Source organism: Sorex araneus, chromosome 2, assembly GCF_027595985.1.
Source record: "Sorex araneus isolate mSorAra2 chromosome 2, mSorAra2.pri, whole genome shotgun sequence".
NCBI classification, from domain to species: domain Eukaryota; kingdom Metazoa; phylum Chordata; class Mammalia; order Eulipotyphla; family Soricidae; genus Sorex; species Sorex araneus.
The window spans coordinates 277,113,580-277,135,475 of record NC_073303.1 but is presented as its reverse complement, the minus strand read 5'-3'; the positions used below and the strand labels follow the sequence as shown (position 1 = coordinate 277,135,475).

Below are 21,896 nucleotides of genomic sequence, written 5' to 3'. Positions count from 1 at the left end.
TCATGCGTGTGCGGTGGTGCTGGTGAGTAACGCACCAACAGCCTCCCGTCGAGGAACTGAACGGACGCCAGGAAGTCATCTGAATGGCAAACAGCGACATGAGAAGAATCGCAACTGGGCTGCTGTGGGGACACGCGCTATTCCAGGCCCAGAACCGACTAGGTATCTGTCTGCTGTCGTTTGGGAAATCAGTGGCAAGTGCATAAAAATAAAAGAGCATCCTTTAAAAAAAAAAAAAAGCTGGCATCCCCTGCCAAGCCCTGGGGATCACTCGGCTGCGTGCTGTTTGAGCTGTCAGTGCCAGGCTGAGCTGAAGGCTCTCCTCCTCCGCTCCGAGCCGTGAGTGACAAAACGCTTCTGTGTGCAGCTTTCAGTTCCCCCTCACCAGGGACAGGAAGCAGGGACTAAACTCAGAACGCCAGAGAAAACCAGAAGGAAGCTTGTCCCTGTGGTCCAGGCCGCAATGGAGGCGGCCCAGGGAGCCGAGGCGGGTCTCTGGGGCGGGGAAGGGCAGGCAGGAGCAAGGCAGAGGGTCCCATCCATTGGGGAGGGGCACTGGGCGTGAGAGGTGGGTGGCGGCAGGCGGGCCTCGGGAGTGCCGTGAGCCTCACCCTCACGATTTGAGGGTGGAATATTGGGACGAGAAGGCCGGAGGAGGCTGGGGTGAAAGCCTCTCTCTGCCCCCCAGTCTCGCCCCAGCCACAGACCACAGTGAGGCCCAGGCACGTGGTTTCCTGAAGATCCCCAAGCTTCGCCTGGGACTCTTCCCGCTCAGCCTCCGAATACTGTCATCTTACACACGGAACCACCCTACAGGATCATGGGGACAGAAAACTGACTGGTTAGGGGTGGGGGCAAAGGGTGAAGGGGGGCAAATGGTACAAACTTTTTGTTTCACATCAATTGGTCAGGTGGATATTAAAATGTAACATCATGAAAAATAAAAGAAATAAATAAATAAAATGTAGCATCATGGCCTAATTAATAAGAAATATATAATAAATATAAAATAGGAGCTGGAGCAATAGCACAGCGGGTAAGGCATTTGCCTTGCACACGGCCAACCCGGGTTCGATTCCCAGCATCCCATATGGTCCCCTGAGCACCACCAGGGCTGATTCCTGAGTGCAGAGCCAGGAATAACCCCTATGCATCGCCAGGTGTGACCCAAAAAGAAAAAAAAAAAAAAAGAAAGAAAGAAAAAGAAATATAAAATAAAGGGGCTGAAGTGATAGCACAGCGGGTAGGGCGTTTGCCTTGCACTCGGCCGACCCGGGTTCAATTCCCAGCATCCCATATGGTCCCCTGAGCACCGCCAGGAGTAATTCCTGAGTGCAGAGCCAGGAGTAACCCCTGTGCATTGCCAGGTGACCCAAAAAGCAAAAAAAAAAAAAAATGCTGTGGGGGCTGGAACAATAGTACAGCGAGGGGGGTGTTTGTCTTGGACACAACCAACCCAAGTTCGATCCCCAGCATCCCCTATGGTCTCAAGAGTGCAGAGTCTAGAGTAACCCTGAGCACAGCAGGGGGGGCAGGGCAGGAGAATAGAACCTGGGTCAGCTGGCGCAGGGCAAGAGCCTCAATTGCTATAATGGCTGCGGCCCCTGCTGTCTCTATGAGCTCAGGTTTATATGTTCTTGTTTTTAATGTCACGTTAGCAAGTGAAAGCATGCTTTTCCCCCTTGACTTACTTCACATAGCCCTTAAGGTCCACTCATGACCGCACAAATACGGTCAATTTATATAGGTTCCAGTTTGTGCGCGTACCAGCTGGGGTGGCCTAAAACTTACTGAGTTGGCACCTGTTTTCTCCAGATAAACGCCCGTAAGTAAAACTGCTGGACTGTACGGCAGCTCGCGAGTTTTCCCTTCCCTTCCCACCATCACTGCGATGATGGAGGGGTGCACACACGCGCACATGTGCACACACATGCGTGTGCGCACACGCACACACACACACAGGAGCACAGTGCCGTGAGTCACACCCATGGCCTGGGGCGTCCCCCACCTTGGCTGTGGTATGCCAGACATCTCGCCTCCTCGTATTGCAGGGGCACAGCCAGCAGAGCTCTCAGGGCCATGCTGAGGCCAAAACCCAGCCTCGGGCTGGAGCGGTAGGACAGCAGATAGGGCGAGGGCCTGGCATGCAGCTGACCCCGAGTGATCCCTGAGCAGAGAGCCAGGAGTCAGCCCTGAGCACCGCCAGGTGTGGCCCCCAAACAAAGCGACTTTGGCTTAGCTTATGAGATAAGAGCTGTTTGTCTCCGGGCCAGCCCTTTTTCCTTAGTAGCGAAAGGAATTCCCACCCAGAGTGGCAGCTGGTGAAAACACCTGCATATGGCTCAGAGGTGTGTGGCCCGAGCTCAGCAGCAGCCAGCCTTCACAGACAGCAAGAAGAAGGTGCCCCATGCCCACGGTCAGGTGTGCAAACTAGCTGGACGGTCTCTCTGCTTTATTCACCTGGGTAAGCAGGCACCCACGCAGATGCAGGGGCAGGCCTCACCTCTCCACCAGAGCAACATAAAGAGACGTGGAGGACTTGAAAATCACTCTGGTGGGGCTGGAGCGACAGTCAATGGGTAGGGTGTTTGCCTTGCACGTGGCTGACCAGGGTTCAATCCCTGCCATCCCATATGGTCCCCCAAGCACCACCAGGAGTGATCCCCGAGTGCAGAGCCAGGAGTAACCCTGGGCATTGACAGATGTGACCCAAAAAAACCCAAAATAATAATAAAAATACTAATAAAATTTAAAAATATCACTCTAGTTCATTTGCTAGCCCCTTCTTCTCCTGTAATTAAAAGCATTCTGAGGGGCCAGAGTGATAGCACAGCGGGTAGGGCGTTTGCCTTGCACGCGGCCGACCCGGGTTCGATCCCCGGCATCCCATATGGTCCCCCAAGCACCGCCAGGAGTAGTTCCTGAGTGCAAAGCCAGGAGTAACCGCTGAGTGTGACCCAAAAAGCAAAAAAAAATAAATAAAATAAAAGCATTCTGAAGCCAGTTTTCAGTGGGCAGAGAAATAGTATAAGTAGAGAAGGTGCTGGCCTTGCATGTGGCTGACCCAGATCCAATCCCCAGAACCCAATACAGTCCACCAAGTCCACCAGGAATGATCCCTGAGCACAGAGCCAGGGGTAAGCCCTGAGCATCGCCAGATGGGGCCCCAAAATACAAAGTGACAATAATAATAAGCTTCTTTACATCTTATGATCAAAGTGCATCTTATACCCAGAACCCTGATAGAACTTCAGCGCGGAGAGAGGCCCGGTTGTGATGATGAGGAAACCCAGTTTTAGCATCTCAGATTCCCTCAAGCTGCATTTAGACCAGGAGGCTGGCGACAGGCCAGAAACACTTCGCCAATGCCTTTTTGTTTGTGCTTTGCTTTTTTCACCATCACACCCGGTAATGCTCAAGGGTTACTCCTGGCTCTGCACTCAGGAATTACTCCTGCTGGTACTCGGGGGACCATACAGGATGCTGGGGATCGAACCCGGATCAGCCGTGTGCAAAGCAAATGCCCTACCTGCTGTGCTATCGCTCCAGCTCCCTGCCAATGCCTTTTAAGTATAAACTGAGCCACTGGGGAGAACGAGTGAGTGTGCCATGAGTCTTCAGCCTCCAGTCTCTACAGATGCCGTGACGCTGCAGCCGTGACGCTGCAGGACAGCAGACACTAGCTTTCAAATCCGCACTTAAGGTGGCCGGGCGTGAGGCAGCCCGACAAGTGGCACTAGTTCACCTGGGCAGGAGAGAGCAGCCACGGCCTTTGCTCTCTGCAGTGGGATGTTGAGGAGAGCACATCCCACTTTAGGTGAGGGCTTTCTGCAAAGCCGCTCTGCTGCCGACACCCTCTTTCCTCTGCACCGGTCACAGAGGATGAAAGACTTATGAGGTGGTAAAAAGCACTTGGATGAGAAACCCTGTGAAAGAGCTCTGACCGCTGCAGACGTTCCATGAGGTTTTTTTTTTTTTTTTTTGCTTTTTGGGTCACACCTGGCTCTGCACAGGGGTTACTCCTGGCTCTGCACTCAGGAATTACCCCTGGCGGTGCTCAGGGGACCATATGGGATGCTGGGATTCGAACCCGGGTCGGCCGCGTGCAAGGCAAACGCCCTACCCGCTGTGCTATCACTCCAGCCCCGTTCCATGAGTTTTTTGAGGGGGGGGGTCACACCCAGCGGTGCACAGGGGTTACTCCTGGCTCATACACTCAGGAATTACTCCTGGCGGTACTTTGGGGGACCATATGGGATGCTGGGAATCGAACCCAGGTTGGCTGCATGCAAAGCAAACGCCCTACCTACTGTGCTATCACTCCAGCCCCCAGAGACTATGTTTAAACCACTTTTGACTTTTGGTTTGTTACAGTGATTTAGACTCTCCTAATTGTACCCAACTAGCTCAGAAAGCTGCAAGACCCAAATCAAAACCCACATCTCTCCCTCATTCACATCGCGCTCAATGCACGTCGATGGCACTTTGTGTTTTGCTTATCCCCTACTCCATCCAGACAGAGAATAGAGTTCTGAAGAAAAATAGGGGACAGAAAAATGAGACTGGGGCTGGAGCGACAGTTCAGTGGGTAGGGTGTTTGCCTTGCACACAGCCAACTCTGGTTTGATTCCCAGCATCCCATATGGTTCCCTGAGCACCGCCAGGAGCAGAGCCAGGAGTAATCCCTGTGCATTGCCGGGTGTGACCCAAAAAGAAGAGAGAGAGAGAGAGAGAGAGAGAGAGAGAGAGAGAGAGAGAGAGAGAGAGACTACCACTATGATGCCAGTAAATCACTCAGTCCAGTCCTTAACTTGCTCGCTCACCTCAACAGTTTTCAGCCTTTTTTATCATTTCACATGATGCATTTTTTATACTGGGCACTAATGGTGAAGGAGCATCCAGCATGGGAAGGGGTTGGGAGAGAAGGATGAAGAGAACAAACCGGGTGAAGAAGAAAATAGGTACGTAGCTCAGGAGTGTAGCACATGCCCTGCATGTGAGATGGAGGGAGGGAAGAAGGGAGAGAGGGAGAGAGGGAAGGAGAGAAAGGGAAGGAGGGAGGGAGGGAGGGAGGGATGGAGGGAGGGAGGGAGGAAGGGCGAGAGAGAGGGAAGGACGGAGGGAGGGAGGGATGGAGGGAGGGAGGGAGAGAGGAAGGGCGAGAGAGAGGGAAGGAGGGAGGGAGGGAAGAAGGAAGGAAGGATTCATACGTGATTGCATTATATATATATATATACACACATATATATATATATATATATATATATGGGTAAATGCTCAAGCTCACCAGTCACTAAAGGCTTAGAACCCCTGCCCATCTTGCTGCCATGAGTTCAAATCCTCAGTGCACACACATGCACCATGATCCTAACCACAGGAAGAAGGTGAGACCCTGACAAGGACGGCAATAGACAGATTTACAAAAAAGAAGGTGAGGGAAGGAGGGAGGGAGTGGGGAGAGAGAGAGAGAGAGCCTGCCATGGGGGGCATGGCGGGCGTGCAGACTGCAAACTCAGGTAATTAGTGGCGGGAAAGGCACACTTGTGAAGGGACAAGTGTTGGTACATTGTATTACTAAAACCCAATCCGGAAGAACTTAAAAGCAAGAGGGAACAACTTTGTTACTGTTGTTACTGTGTATCTCCCAGTGATTCAATTAAGCAGGTGAAAGGTGTGCAAGCCCCGTGGCCAGGAAGTGGGGCCTGGGCAGCGTGTGTGAGCGCTGGCAGAGACCCAGGAGCAACGCACCGGAACTTCTGTGCCTCCAGTCGGGTCACGGCAACAACTGTGGCAAACGTGTGCAGACACGCCACAGCAGCCCTTCTCCTGCACCCGGGCCAAGTGTGTGGGCACCATGACCTGACCTATGACCCGTAACACAGCCCAGCACGCCATCACGATGCCGCGGCAGAAGCATGCAACGGCCAGCCAAAGAGGGTGAGGAGAGAAGCTCTGGAGGGGGGAAAAAAAACTGAAGAAAAATATAGACTAAAACGTAATGTAAGACTTGATGAAATAAAATCGATTACTGCTGGGGAGAACAGAAACTGATCCTACGGCTTCCCAAAGTCTATCCCTAGGACATCTCCTGAGGCAGCGATCACAGGACCACTTGCTGTTGCTGCTACTGTTTGGGGGCCACCCTGCTGTGCTTTCTCCTGGCTCTGCACTCAGGGGTGACGCCTGCAGAGCTTGGGGGGCCAACAGGGTGCTGGGGATTGAACCAGGTGGGCACCTCTGCAAGGCAAACACCCCGCATGCTGTACAATGCTCTGACCCCGGGAGGGTAGGAGCTCTGATCCAGACACTTGCACATGCCTGAATAGATGTTTTTTGTTTGCTTGTTTTGTTGTTGTTGTTGTTGTTTAATAATATCCAAACCTTGCCGCTGGAGTGAAAGCACAGGCATTTGCCTTGCACACAGCCGACCCAGGTTTGATTCCTCCGCCCCTCTCGGAGAGCCCGGCAAGCTACCCGTGGCGTATTCAACATGCCAAAAACAGTAACAAACAAGTCTCACAATGGAGACATTACTGGTGCCCGCTCGAGCAAATCAATCAGCAACGGGAAGACAGTGACAGTAACTGTGATCCAAGCCTTAGATATAGACTAAAGAAGAGGCAATAGGATTGAATACTTCAAAATATGGAAGCAAAATATATAGCTAGATATAAACTCCCAGTATTAAGCTACACAAATTTTGAAATACTATATAATCCACACGCTAGCCCCTATGCCCAGCTTCCCAACTGGTCTCAGGGAGCCGGAGCGAGCCCTGCAGCTGACCCCACCCACTCCAAAGCCCCTGCAGGCCTCCCTCGGCCCCTCACAGAGCTCACAATTAGACGGGAAAGTCAAGTAGGAGCGCAACAGCTCAAGGAGTGGAAACAGTAACCCAGAAGGCCCAAAGCACAGGGAATAAATCCTCCGGCTAGGACTTTGGCAACATCATGACAAGATACATGTTGTAACAAGCACTAACATAAATTCTTTTGTGCCTGCTAAAGGAGCAGGCCAGGCGGGCGGGTGGGAACTGGCGACACTGGTGGGAGGAAGGGCACCGTGGTGGTGAAACTGTACTGTGAACAACTTTGTAAATCCTGGTGTTTAAATAAAGTTTCATTCAAGACTAAAAAATAAATAAATAAAACCCCCACACAAAGAGAACCCTGGGTTTAAAATCAGGCGGGTACTTGCTAATATCCCTTAATCCCCTTCACAGTTTTAAAGGAGGTTCTCGGGGGCTGGAGCGAAAGCACAGCGGGTAGGGTATTTGCCTTGCACGCAGTTGACCCGGGTTCGATTCCCAGCATCCCATATGGTCCCCTGAGCACCACCAGGAGTAATTCCTGAGTGCAAAGCCAGGAGTAACACTGTGCATCGCCAGGTGTGACCCAAAAGGAAAAAAAAAAAAATTAAAGGAGGTTCTCACAGCCACATAGGACCTGCAGAAAGAGGTCTCCAAGTTGCTTCAAAATCTCTGCCCATGAGCTGGATCAATAGGGCACCTGCCTTGGGCTGACCTGGGTTTGATCACCAATGCCCCGTACTGCCCCCTGAGCCCTGCCAAGAGTGATCTCTGAGCACAGAGCCAGGAGTAAGCCCTGAGCACAGCTGAGTGTGGCCCCAAAACAAACCGAAAACTCCTTGCCCAAACCGCAGTGGATTTACAGCCACGGATTGTACATAACCACCTCTATTAATCAAGAAACACTAAACCTTTGAGGTTGTGCTACGTTTTGTGGGGCAGCCGCACGGCGATGCTTGAAGGACCCTCGGCAAATGCACGCAGCGGTGCACAGGAGGCCAGGCCATGCACAGGGGGTCACCCCCCACCCCCTGCCTAGGCACGCCAGGCATGTGCAAACAAGTCAGATCTCTGCCCAAAGTAACAAGGGATTTCTTTTTTAAATTACAGACACATTATATAAATCTGCACTTATACTGAACCACTGCGCTATATGTAAAATTAACTAATTCTCCATATCAGCAAAGACCGAGTAGGTAAGAGATTGTTTACCGTACACTTGTGTCTGCAAACTGCTCGGAGACCAACAAGGCGGCCATTTATGCTGCCCTGTAGAGTCACTTCCTCTGTCATGTGGCAGTCAAAAGGCTAAGCGAGATGCTTGCAGCAAAGAAAACAGTTTTGAAAGGTCATGCTACACAGATAGCCAGAATTTCTTTCACAATATCCTTACTGTCCATGGGAGACTACATGACAATCTGACCACAGTTATTTTCTCAGCAAAGGCAGAGAGCGCGTTATCAAAGGAACAGAAACAGTAGCAGTTCAACAATATGATCTTTATGAACAATTTTTTCTGACTGCGTAAACATGCAATGCACATTAAAGAAAAAAGCACCCTGAGGCGGAGACTCGGAACTGGAGGAAGAGGAACCAATAAAAACCACTGCAGTTTAAACTCACTCACATGGCTCCTAATGAGGTAAGAAGCGTAGACTAAAATAAACTTTTTCAAAGCAAAACATGTCATTTGCCCAAAAAAAACAAAACAAAACAATAACCAAAAAAACCCACAATACAACAATACTGAGACAATATAATCCACTTCAAAATTTCCAAAGTGTTTTGTTTTGCTTTGTGCGGGTACTCAGGTCTCGCATGCAAAGCAAATGCAAGCTAGACAACACCAGCCCGGATGCCCAAGCATTAGTTAGCATGTAAATACGGTTCAGTGTCAAAAACATCTGAGTGGTAACCTCATCAACACTTTCCCCTGATTAACTTATTAGCCCTTTATGCACCTGAGCCAGTTTTATCTTTTCTCAACTGTTAAATATAATATGGCAGTCAACAAGAAGAAACTTTCTCCAGCCCCCTTATAGAAGTCTCAACCTCAAAAGCTAACAAGAGTCAAAGAGATAGTACAGCAGGAAGGTGCTGACCCAGGTTCAATACCCCGCACCCCATGGGGTGTCAGGAGTGATCCCTGATCACAATGCTAAGAGTGATCCCTGAGAGCCAGCAGGTATGGCCCCCAAACAAAACGAGTTCACTCTCACTTAGGAACAGCAAACCAAAACAAGAAAGAAGATGACACTTGGCACCAGTGAGACCGCACAATGGGAAAGACTGGAAACAACGGGCAAAGCGGGAATGTGGTGGAAAGGGAACCCTCATTCGCTGCTAGTGGGAATGCTGTTGGCTCAATCTCTGTGACAAAACAGTATGGGGCTTGTCCAAAAAAACAAGAATAAGGCTTCTATTCGACATAGCAACTCTACATCTTGGCACCTACCCCGCAACAGAAAAATATGCATTCCGAGAGATAAATGCATACCTCATGTTCATCACAGAACTTCGTACCACAGCCAGCACATGAAAACAACCCCTAATGCCCTACAACAGATGAACAGATAAAGAAGTGACAGGGCCCTGAGAGACAAACAGGACAGGGCTTAAAGCACTCGCCTTCTGTGCGCCTGACCCCAGTCTGATCAGCAGGGCACAGTACATGGTCCCCTGGGCACCAAGGGGTATGCCGTGGTATGCCGGCCACCCTCACCCCTGACCAAAAAAGAAACAGAAACAGTTGGGCAGGGGTAGGAAAATAGTTCGGGTGTTGAATACTTGCCTGGCATGTGCCAGGGTCTAAATCTGATGCCTACATGGCCAAGTTCCCCAGATCCCTGGGACACTGGGAAATAGAGAGAAACGGGCCCCCTAGGTATGACCCTGAGGGTCCCAGGACAGTCCGGCTGCACACTCAAGTCAAGCCCTGCCAGGACTGAGCACTATGAAATAAAATACTTGAGTAATCACATAATGTTGTGCAAAACATATTGTGATAAATCTAGGAGGAAATGGTTGGTACTAATTGATCTACCAGAGGATTAAAGCAAGATATCCAGAGATGTTGACTCTAACTCCAGGGCTGGGAGCAGGAAATCACTTCGTCACCACCTCTTCAAGCTTCAATTATTGCTATTTTCATTACCATTGGAACTCCTGGGGCAAGCAATGACCTCCTAATTGGTAAAATCCAATAAAATTAGTTTTCAATTAACTTCTCTAACAAGCTCCCACTACTACTAAATGACCCCTCTCACCTTCACAAAACTTGATTAGCTATTATAAATAATCCTAAAAATGAGACTACACTAAAAAAAAAAAAGCAATAATAATAAATGGGCCAGTGATAGACAGTGGATAAAGAGCTTGCCTTGCACACAGATGACCTACGTCAACCCCTGGCAACACATATGGGCTCCTGAACACGGTCAGGTGTGATCCCTGAGCACAGAGCTAGGAGTAAGCCCTCAGCACAGCTGGGGATGGCTCAAAAAACAAACAAAAATAACAATAATAATAAGCCCTAAGATTTCCTTCCTCACCCTCTTCCCAGATAAAAATTTTTGAACCTAAGCAAATTGTATATTTTACTTCAATGTTTAAACTTGGAAAAATAATGTAAATAATTGAAGACTTTAAAAACTGGATACTTACCTCGAAAAGACAGCCCCCATTTCAGTCTTGAAGAGAAACAAATGGCATTACTTATTTTTTTAATTGAAGATCTCATGGAAGACTTTCAGATGAGAAGTTAACTACAAAGAAAAAAAGAAAGAATTAATTTTAAAAGGTATTAGCACACCTAAGTGTACTAAATTAAAAAGACAGACTAAATCAGATATATTATTCACATATGTCGTTTTATTTGTAACAAAGATTTGTAACAAAGATGGAAAAACAGAAGAACCAGGAACCACAATATTACAATGACAGGGTTATGAATGGACGGGGCTGTGGTGCACACAGCTAACCAGATGCTCTCATTTTAGATCATCTCTTTCTTGAAACTTTCCTTAGAATATACTCGTTTTGTTCCTCAATCCATTACTCTACATCACAAGCTTCTGTGCATAACCTATTTCATTTTCCTCTTTACCTTGAATAATGTTTTGCACACAAAATGAGGAAAGCATCTAAGCATAAAATGAACATTCAAACCAACTCACATCCCACAGAACATCAGTGACACATCATCGTCTTCATTAAATGTTTAAATAAATGTTTAAAATTAACTTTCAGGGGCTTGAATTATTTTCTTTAAATACCTTTCAATGCTTTATGATCTTCTCTTAAAAAAAAATAATAATCTCTTTAACGTTTTTTCTTTGGAGGATGGGAGGGAGCTGGGAGGGTGAGCAGCCGTCCTGCAGGTGAGGCCCAGGTGCGAGCCCCGCCCCCTCGCACCTACACACCCACAGGGAGCTGCTGCTGCAACATCCCAGCCGGGGGTCAGACAAAACCGGGCTGCATTCCTGCAGGCGCAAGCCTGGGCTGGAGGCTCCATGGCACACTGCCTCTTGGGGGCCCGGTGCCCCCCCCCCACTGCTGGGAAAGCCCCCTGGAAAGCAAAAGTCAGGAAAATGATCTACAGCACTATCTTTTTTAATGATAGGAATGTTGCGAAATGAAATTTTAAAACAATGTCAAAATACATCAAATTTCTGACTTTGCCAAGAGCGAATCACTTAACTCAAAAATAACCCTGCGCTGAGGTGGGAGGTGGCGCAGGGAAGGATATGCCGTGGGGCCCGGCCGGGCTCCGCTTCCTGCTGCCTCCCTGGGAGCCTGAAACTGCGCTCACAGAGCAGCCCTAGTCCAAAAGGAAAACAGGCACTGGGGACGTAGCTCACAGGCACAGATGCCTTGCAGGGTTCAATCCCAGGCACCATGTGTCACCCAGCAGACCCCCTGGGTGTGGCTAGGACCACCATAAAATGAACAGTACAATTTGAAGACTAATAAAACGGGGGGGGGGGGGGGGGGTCCAGAGCAATAGTACCAGCTGCTTGCCTCGCATGTGGCCAACCCAGGCTCAATCCTGGTGTCTGGAATGGTTCCAGGAGCAGAGCCTGCCAGGAGTGATTCCTGAGTGCAAAACCAGAAGGAAGCCCTGTGCGCCAACTAGGTGTGATCCAAAACTCATCTTCCGCCTCCTCCTCCTCCTCATCATCATCACAGAGGCCAGGAAACAGCTCTGGGTTCGCGTGCACATGCGCATGCACCAGGCTCCCAGTTGAATCCACAGCAAAAGTTCCTCAAGCACCAATGGGTGTAGCCCTGGCGGCTCTCGGCACCACTGGGAGCCAACAAGGACCACATCACCAGGCCCAGCATGGAGTCGCAGGCCTGTCCACCCAAGCATCACTGGGAACGGGCCCCAGTTCCCAGAGTGCAGCCTGACAGACCCAAAATGATGATGATGACGACGATGACGGTGATGATGATGGTAGAAAACAATCAAACAGGGCCAGAGAGACATATAGCTGGTCAAGTGCTTGCCTAACATGCGGCCGAACTGACTTCAAACCCCGGCACCACAAATGGTCCGTTGGGCAGTTCAAGGAGAAAAGCCTTAACCACAGTTTTGAACCAAAAAAGGGAAGAAAGGGGGCCAGATAGTCCAGCAGGACCTGAGTTTGGTCCTGGCATCCCACATCCTCTCCCTGAGCATCTCCAGGAGTGGTTTCTGAGTAACCTCTAAGTATTGCCAGGTGTAGCCCAAAACACCCCCACTCCAAAACGATAGGGGAAAAAGTCATTTTATTGCAGAAAAAAATAATGTTCTTACTAATAGTAAATATTAAATACACCGTTTACTTTTCTTGCACAGTCAAAAAGTACTGGTAAACTTAGTTTGATGAAAGTTATTCTTTGAGTTCCCAGTATGCTTTAGGTAAGAAGGATGTTGTTACTAACCACAGACATCAAGGTCAACTCACACAACTAGATTGTGAAAATGAAAACAGTATTTATACAAGGAAGCATATGGTGTTATACTTTATGATTTTTTTTATATATTTTAGTATAGTATACTCCACAGGAAAAAAAGTAATTAAAAGGACCAAACAACACAGGGGACCAGTATTTCACACCTGCCAGACTGACGAAAAGGTCTGACAGCATCAAGTGCTCCTGGGAGTGCTGAACCAACACAGCATTCTCCCCTCCCGCAAACAGTACGAGGAGGATGGCTTCTTAGGAAACAATTTGGAATGATCTGACCAAGTCTCCAAACGTTAATGCTTCTGGTATCCAAATACCAGTCAAGCAGACAGTGGAACGATTTACGTACACAGTCTGCACTTGGAAACTGGGTTATTTTGTCCTGGTGGGCCAGTAAGACAACAGCTACATGCTACCATCTCAGCACACACACAAACCATGTAACAAACATGTGGCAGGGCTGGAGCAATAGTACGGCAGGTAGGGCGCTTGCCTTGCATATAGCAAACCCCGGGTTGATCCACAGCATCCCATATGGTCAAAGGTTTACGAAAATTTATCTCTATACTCTAGGGATTTAAGCATTCTGCTGTACATAATAGAATTAGGGGGAACATATACATAAAGATAGTATAAATTCTGCTTTAAGAAAACCATAAAACAAGGGCCCGAGAGAGATGCACAGTGAGTGAGTAGTGCTCTTGCCTTGCATGTGACTGGCCTGGATTCAATCCCCAGCATCCCATACGATTCTCCAAGCACTGCCAGGATTGAGCAAAAACAAATAAACGACAAAACCTAGTAAAATCCCATAAAGTAGTAAAAGTTCACAGAAAAAAATCCAAATATTATCATCAGTGAGATCAGGGACGTAGCTCAGGGATGCACTGCATACACAAAGTCCTGCATTTGATGCACAGCATGCAACAAACAACAAAAATATGAGCTGACTTTTAACCCACTCACTAGAATAATGCATTCTAAAATGACACTGAGACATAATTCTTCACATTCATGTATCAGCTTGGTCAAAATCACTGTTAGTCACAATACTGACAAAGTATTTCTGGAAAAATACACCTTAATTGTCATCATCGGCACAAGAGAAAATGTAGTTATGTGAGTTATGAAAAAGCACTACCTTTATTGTTAAGTATTTTACAATATATGGCTATATCAAATCAAGACACTCTACACTATAAACTTGCACAACGTTGAAGTCAATCTAATCTTAATAAAGCTGTGGGGTGGGGAGGGATCCCCTTATCAGCAGGAAAGTGGACATCCAAACAGAAGAACACTTTTGCAACATGGACCAAAATTACAAAAATAGGGGCTGGGGAGATAGCTCAAAGGGACAGCACAGCTTTGCATGCGGGTGACCTGGGTTTGACCCTTTCACCTCATTTGCACTGAAACCTAGCAAACAGCAGCAAACCCTGAGTGATAAATTGAGAGTATCCCCTGAGCACTGGTAGGAAGAGCCAAAAACCAAAGTACCAAAATTACATAGCGTATGATCAGCAATGACATGCACACTTAGGTATTTAAAGTATTTTTTTAATTTTTTTTACCAGTGAATCACTGTGAGGTACAGTTACAGACTTACAAACTTCCATACTTACATTTCAGTCATACAATGGTCAAGTATCCATCCCTCCACCAGTGCCCATTTTCCACCACCAATGGTCCCAGCATCCCTCCCATCATCCCCACACCTTCCCCCTCCCCTGCAGCAGGGCATTCTCTCTCTCTCTCTCTCTCTCTCTCTCTCTCTCTCTCTCTCTCTCTCTCTCTCTCTCTCTCCCTCCCTCCCTCCCTCCCTCCCTCCCTCCCTCCCTCCTCTCCTTTTGGGGTGTTGTGGTTTGCAAGAGAGGTACTGAGTGGCCATCGTGTTCAGTCTATAGTCTGCTTTCAGGGTGCGTCTCCCATCCCGAGCAGATCCTCCTAGCACCATTTACTTGGTGATCCCTTCTCTCACTGAACTACCTTTTCCCCCAGTATATGAGGCCGGCTTCTAAGCTGTGGAGCAATCCTCCCAGTATTTATCTTTAATAATCTTGGGTGTTAGTCTCCCACTCTGTTACTTGATATTCCACAAATGAGTGCAGTTTTTCTATGTCGGTCCCTCTTTTTCTGACTCATTTCGCTTAACATGATACTTTCCATGTTGATCCATCTATATGCGAATTTCATAACTTCATCTTTTCTAACAGCTGCATAGTATTCCATTGTGTAGATGCACCAGAGTTTCTTTAGCCAGTCATCTGTTCTTGGGCACTCAGGTTTTTCCAAATACTGGCTACTGTAAATAATGCTGCAGTGAACGTACAAGTACAAGTGCAGATGTTATTTCTACTATACTTTTTGGCATCTCCAGGATATATTCCCAGAAGTGGTATTGCTGGGTCAAATGGGAGCTCAATTTCTAATCTTTTGAGAATCGTCCATATTGCTTTCCAAAACGGCTGAATCAGTCGGCATTCCCACCAGCAGTGAAGGAGAGTCCTTTTCTCCCCATATCCATGCCAACACCAGTTTAAAGTATTTTTAACAGTGGGCCAGAGGCAGTGCAGTAGGTAAGTGCTTGCCTTGCATGGGGCCAACCCAAGTTCAATCCCCAGCTCCCCCACCCCACTCCCGCCAAATGCACACAAACAGTCCCCAAATCCTGCCAGGGGTGATCCCTGAGTGCAAAGCCAGGATGAGTCCTGGACACCACAGGGTGTGGCACAAAAAAACAATATTTAAAAAAAATTTTTAATTGATTTTTATTTCTTAAGACACTGTCAAGACAAATCTTCATGCTAAAGGAAACAGTTATCTATCCCCTTGAACACCCATTTACCATCTATTTGAACTACAGAATCATGTAGTGCACATGGCTACTCAAATAGTATGTATAGTGAATTTTGTGTAATCTTAAATGTGCTATTATTATTTTTTTCATGTTAAAGTCAGATGGACTTTTATTTTATTTATTTATTTATTTTCAAATAGAACCTGCATAGAGCAATTTTATTTGGGTCACGGCTTTTAATCATTTCAAGGTGAAATTTCTTTTTTTTTAAAATTTTCTTTTATCCCTCCCATCCACACCCCCAATCCCATCCACCCCACCCCACCCCGCCTCTGTGGCAGGGCATTCCAATTTGTTCTCTCTCTCTCTCCTTTTGGGTGTTGTGGTCTGCAATAGGGGTATTGAGTGGCCATCATGTTCGGTCACTAAAAAACTTTTTTTAAAGAATCATCTTTTCATTTGTCTGTCTCAAGATTCATTCAAGCCAAGAATCTTTAACTCTGCAGCCGTGTCTCCCAGCATTGAGCATACATCACTCGATAGATGTTCCCTGAATAAAGGAACAGTAAGCAAAGGACAATTTCATATCATCTAATAGAGTGATGTGAGGGGAAGATTCCCATATCTGGTTCTTCAGCCAAAGGAAATGCACGGAAGAATAATATTCTGAAACACTGAGAGCAGCGCCAGCAGTCCGAGGCCCGACCACACCAGATTAGACCTTTTCAAAATTTAGCCCTGCAGGAACAGGGAAAGCAGATCCTAAAAAGCATCTCCAACTGTACACAAACACCCACTGCTCTCTGCTGAGACTAAATACACGCACCCACCTCTGCAGGAGAGGAATGACCTGCTATTTCGAGAGATGGAGCTGGGGCGTCTGTCCAGGCAGGGCGGGCGCCACTGACTCATGACTCGGGGACAAACTGACAGGAGCTAATTTCCCGAACTGTTTTCAACCAAATCGCAATGAAGAAAGTCATCTTCCCTGTCTTTATTTGCATTGCATGATTTTTTTTTTCTAATAAGCTTATGAGAGGCATCAATGCTCCATCCAAAAAGAGAAATTCAAGGGGCTGGAGCAATAGCACAGAGGGTAGGGCGTCTGCCTTGCACGAGGCCGACCCGGGTTCGATTCCCAGCATTCCATATGGTCCCCTGAGCACTGCCAGGAGTGATTCCTGAGTGTAGAGCCAGGAGTCAGCCCTGAGCATCGTTGGGTGTGACCCAAAAACAAAACAAAAAAAAAGAGAAATTCAAGCCTGAATATATTTCTTACAGGCCCAGGAATACGACTCAGTGGCGGCACTCCTGCCTCACATGTGAGGCCACAGATATGACCCCCAGCACTGTCCCACGAGCGCAAGGCAATCCTGGCCTTTGTGATCCCGGGTGCCTACCAAGTGTGCTATAGCCCAGCAAGCTCCATAACCAGTGTGCAAGCACCTCAACTGAGTGTGCGTGACCCCATCGGAGCAACAAATACACAGCAACCACAAAGAGAAAGGCAGCAGGGGAGGGGCCGACCTCCCAGGGGCCAAGCCAACCCTTGGCATCCCCTGTGGTTCCCACCTAACCAGGAAAGATCCCCGAGCACAGCCGAGTGTGGCCCCAAATCCAGAATAAAATCAGAATTCTTTCATACTAGGGGGACTGAGAGACTTGGTCTCCAAATGCACAGTGTGAGCCCGATGGCACTGGTGTTGACAGTGGTGCTATGAGGATTAGAGGTAGGTACAATCAGTTGAACTGGAACGTGCGTGGTCCATTCATGACACAGACCAATGTTAAATTGAAAGTGGGTAACTATAACCTGGCTAGGTAACAGGATGCCTACTAATGTAAGCAACAACTTGGATGCATCTCCAGGGTGATGCTGAATGAAACAAGCCAATCTCAACATTGACATCAAGTTCGATTTCTCTGACAAAGCACCTTAAGGCGGCACCAACACCAGGGAGAGGCCAGACCCGCAGCAGCCAAAGGGTGCAGCAGCTGGGAGGGAGCTCACGTGGCTGAGGCCAGAAAAATGTAGCACAAGGGACTCTGTAATTGTAAAGGTTGTATTTTGACCTCATATCTGATCACAACAATCCACCTATTAAAACTGACACAGGGGGCCGGAGCGATAGCACAGCAGGTAGGGCGTTTGCCTTGCACGCGGCCGACCCGGGTTCGATCCCCGGCATCCCATATGGTCCCCTAAGCACTGCCAGGAGTAATTCTTGAGTGCAAAGCCAGGAGTAACCCCTGAGCATCGCTGGGTGTGACCCAAAAAGAAAAAAAAAAACTGACACAGAACTAAACACACACACACACACTGTGCATGCAAACTGGAGAGATTTGGTTGAGGTGGAAGGAGCACAAAATCAATTACCTGGCTGGGACATCTTTAGGGAACCCACACCTGTGGTGCTCAGGGCCTACTCCTGGCTCTGTGCTCAGGAATCACTACTGGTGGGTATTGGGGGACTACATGAGGTGCCAGGGATCGAATGTGGGTTGGCCACATGCAAGGCAAACGCCTACTATGGCTCCAGTCTTGTGACTTTTTTTCAAACTGTTCTACGAGATACTGCCACCAGAAACAAAAATAAGTTGTAAGCAGGATCCTCTGGGTTTTTTTTTTTATTTCTTTTCCCCCTTCTGTATTATTTTTTACAACTACAGATGAATCTACAACTACCTCAACCTAAGAAAAAGTCTTCACTTTTTTGATGGTTTGGTGATTGGGGGGCCTCAGGGGCTAATCCTAGGTCATGAGTGGACGGGACTCGGGCCTCCGCCCACACGGCCAGCTTCAGCCCACTCCCTCCTGCAGCCCAGAAAAAAAGTCTTAGTGAAAACTAAAACAAGATGGCAGAACAGACACTCACACAGCAATGGCTCCCTGCTAAAGCACAGCCAGAAACCAGCGACTTGTCCCAGGCGAAGCGTCCTGGCTGGCTGGCGCGCTCAGAGACATGCACAGGTACACCTGGAGGCGTGAGAGGCAGTACGGAAGAAACTGGATGGAGAGCGTCGTGAGGAGATCTCAGGCACCGTGCACGGCCGCCGCCACCACTGTGGGCCGGTCCGGCAGACAGCAGAGGTGACGTCCACCTGTCAGACAGGGCCAACTCATCTCGGAGGCAGGACAGCTGGGACACTGGGCTCCACAGCTCAGCCAGGCATTTCTCAGGACCTTCGTCACATCGTTCGTCAGTTTTTAGTTTTGGGAAAGAGCTGCCTCGCAGCTAGGATATTCCTGACGACCCCACAGTGGGTGGCCGAAGTTCTAAAGGAGCAACAGCCTATTCTTGTCAAAACTACACCTGAGCAATGCACACATACACACACACACACACACACACACACACACACACACACACACGGCAGCGCCGTCCAGTCAGGAAAATCTGCCTCACACAAAGCCCTGCACAAAAGATACTCAAGACGCTTTAGGGACCCATAAGCATGGGGATGGGGTGTCCCCGCAACTGTGGGACATGGGCCACATGTGTGCTAGCATAGCAGGTAGGTGTTTGCTTTGCATGCGGCCGACCCAGGTTTGATTCCCAGCATCCCCTATGGTCCCCTGAGCACCACCAGAAGTAATTCCTGAGTGCATAAGCCAGGAGTAACCACTGTGCATCGCTGGGTGTGACCCAAAAAGCAAAAAAAAAAAAAAAAAAATCAAAGCAGGAAAAACAGCTCAATGGGCTTAGCATGCGTTCTGTATGTGGGGTACCTGGATTTGGGCCCAGCAACACATGTGGCTCAGAGAGTCCTACCAAAAGCAAGGCCTGAACACAGAGCTGGCAGTAGCCCCTAAGCATCACGGGGCGTGCTCCCCAGCAAATATAAATCAGATAAAGAAATGAATATGGAAATTCCATAAGTCACCAATACCAGCCGAGACATCTATCCAAAGGATATGAAAACACTAACTCAGAAGAGTATTTACATCCATAACATTATAGTTCACACATACCAGCAGTTATTACTGACAACCAAAACACCGCATCAACTTAAATACTTAAATGGCGTGGAGACGACTGAATGAAGACGCTGTAGTGGGGGCAGAGAAGAGACGGTCCAAGTACATGCTGTGCACGCAGGGGGCCAGGGGCCGCTCCCAACCCCGCATGCTCCCCTGCGCATCCTGAGAGCACACCCGAGTACCACCACACGTGGCACGATGCTCCCCCTCCAGAACAAACCAGAAAGAGCACAGTAGACACAATCAGTGGCACCCTACTCTGTCATGTAAGCTGATGAAATTGTGTTCTGTGCGACAAAATGAGTAGAATTTCAGACTGTCACGCCTTAGAAAAATAAGGAAGTGAAAGGTCATTATTTAATGGCACAGAAATACAATGACTAAAAAAAAATTTTAATTTTTTTAAATTTTTTAAAAAACCTGGCTGGAGCAATAGTACATTCGATAGGGCACTAGCTTTGCATGCAGCTGACCTTAATTCAATGCCCGGAATCCCAGTGGTCCCCTGGGCCTGCCAGGAGTAATTTAAGAATGCAGAACAGGAGAAACCCCTGAGCATCGCCAGGTGTAGCCAAACACAAACCAACACCCACCACATCCCCCAACTTCTGAACTTCTGAACTCAGTAAAAACTAATGAGTTATCAAGGGTAGTGAACAGGATTGGGGGAATGAGCTGATGGCTCTTTTGGGGTCTTTTTCTAACTGTTCTTTTTGTTTGGGGGTCACATGCAGCACAGCTCTAGGCTGGCTCCTGTCTCGGAGCTCAGGAATCATGGGATGCCAAGGATCGAGCCCAGGTCAGCCATGCAGGCGAGCACCGCCCCGCCGCTTACTGTCCCCCGAGATGGCTCCTTTCGCTGGTGGGACTTCAGTGGAAGGCATGCTGACAACTCCAGACGCAGAGGAGTGAAGGGAACCCTGAAATTCTCTAACTCTGGGAACCAAGGATAAAAACCAGTTAGAAAATAGGGTCAATGGGGGCTGGAGCGATAGCACAGTGTGTAGGGCGTTTGCCTTGTACTCGGCCGACCTGGGTTCGATTCCCAGCATCCCATATGGTCCCCTGAGCACCGCCAGGGGTGATTCCTGAGTGCATAAGCCAGGAGTGACCACTGTGCATCGCTGGATGTGACCCAAAAAGAAAAAAAAAAAGAAAGAAAACAGAGTCAAGTACTGCAGTGGGTAGGGCACTTGCCTTGCCTGTGGCGGACCTGGGTTCAATCACCAGCACCCCGTGGAGTGCCCCTGCCCCACCAAGGCATGCTGCTGGGAGGGCGGGGAGGAGAGAGAGAGGGAGGAAGGAAGGAAATCAATGACAAATCATTTAAGAACCTGAGGGGTAGTAAGCCGGGAAGGAGCCTGCCTTGTACACGGTCGTGGGGTCCTTATACTCTGCAGCCCAGAAGTTTAATTCCTGGTTTCATCCCTGGCACTGCCAAAAACAAACCTTGCCCCGGTACTAAGGAACAGCCAACCTGCTTGAGCTGAGCTGTCTCCATCCTCTCCATCACACGCATCCTTGCCCTCTCTCCACCAACAATGCACTATAAATATGCAACACCATGTTAACCAGGTGATACAGAAAAAGAAAATATAGGACATGAACAAGCTCCTGATTAAAGCCCTAATCCTTGGCAAGACACATTTATTAATGGACTTAAAACAGAATTATTCAGCAACACATAGGAAAAAATGCCACGAGCTCTGACATGAAACCTGAAAATGCTACACTGATTTTAAATAGCCATATGGTCCACTCCACAGTGTTCAGAGCCAGCAAACCTAGAGAGACATAAAGTCACTGTCATTGTGAGGACTGGAGACAGGAACGGGACTGGCTGTGGTATGGTCACACAGTTGACTAGAAAGATACTGAAAACCACTGAATTACACACGTAGAATGAACTGTATGGATGCAACTTTCCCATCAATAAAGCTGAAAGGGGTCGAAGGGATACAGCAAGACTGCAAAATGCCCAAATTTTTTTTTTTTTTTTTTTTTTTGCTTTTTGGGTCATACCTGGTGATGCACAGGACTCTGCACTCAGGAATTACTCCTGGCGGTGCTGAAGGGGACCATATGGGATGCTGGGAACCGAACCCGGGTCGGCAGCGTACAAGGCAAACGTGCTACCCGCTGTGCTATCACTCCAACCCCAAAATGTCCAACTTTGACATCCCCAAAATACGTGTACATACACATATGTGCATTATGTAAATATCAAAAAAGCACACGGCTGTCCAATTCCTTCTGACGGAGGGAGATGGCTGTTGGCTTATTTAGTAGTCAGGGCTCGAGTGAGGCCGGGATGGGGGATTCAGGTGTCTTTTATTTTGTGGTGCCAAGGTCAG

The 21,896-nt window shown here is 48.2% G+C and overlaps 1 protein-coding gene across 1 annotated transcript in view; it reads right to left on the bottom strand.

Moving 5' to 3' along the window:
- PIK3CB (phosphatidylinositol-4,5-bisphosphate 3-kinase catalytic subunit beta) overlaps positions 1-21,896 on the bottom strand; it is a 93,457-nt gene that overhangs the window by 57,330 nt on the left and 14,231 nt on the right. The window contains exon 2 of the mRNA XM_055127861.1: positions 10,472-10,572. The gene's annotated coding sequence lies outside the window, so the exon portion shown is untranslated. The remainder of the gene's footprint in view (positions 1-10,471; positions 10,573-21,896) is intronic.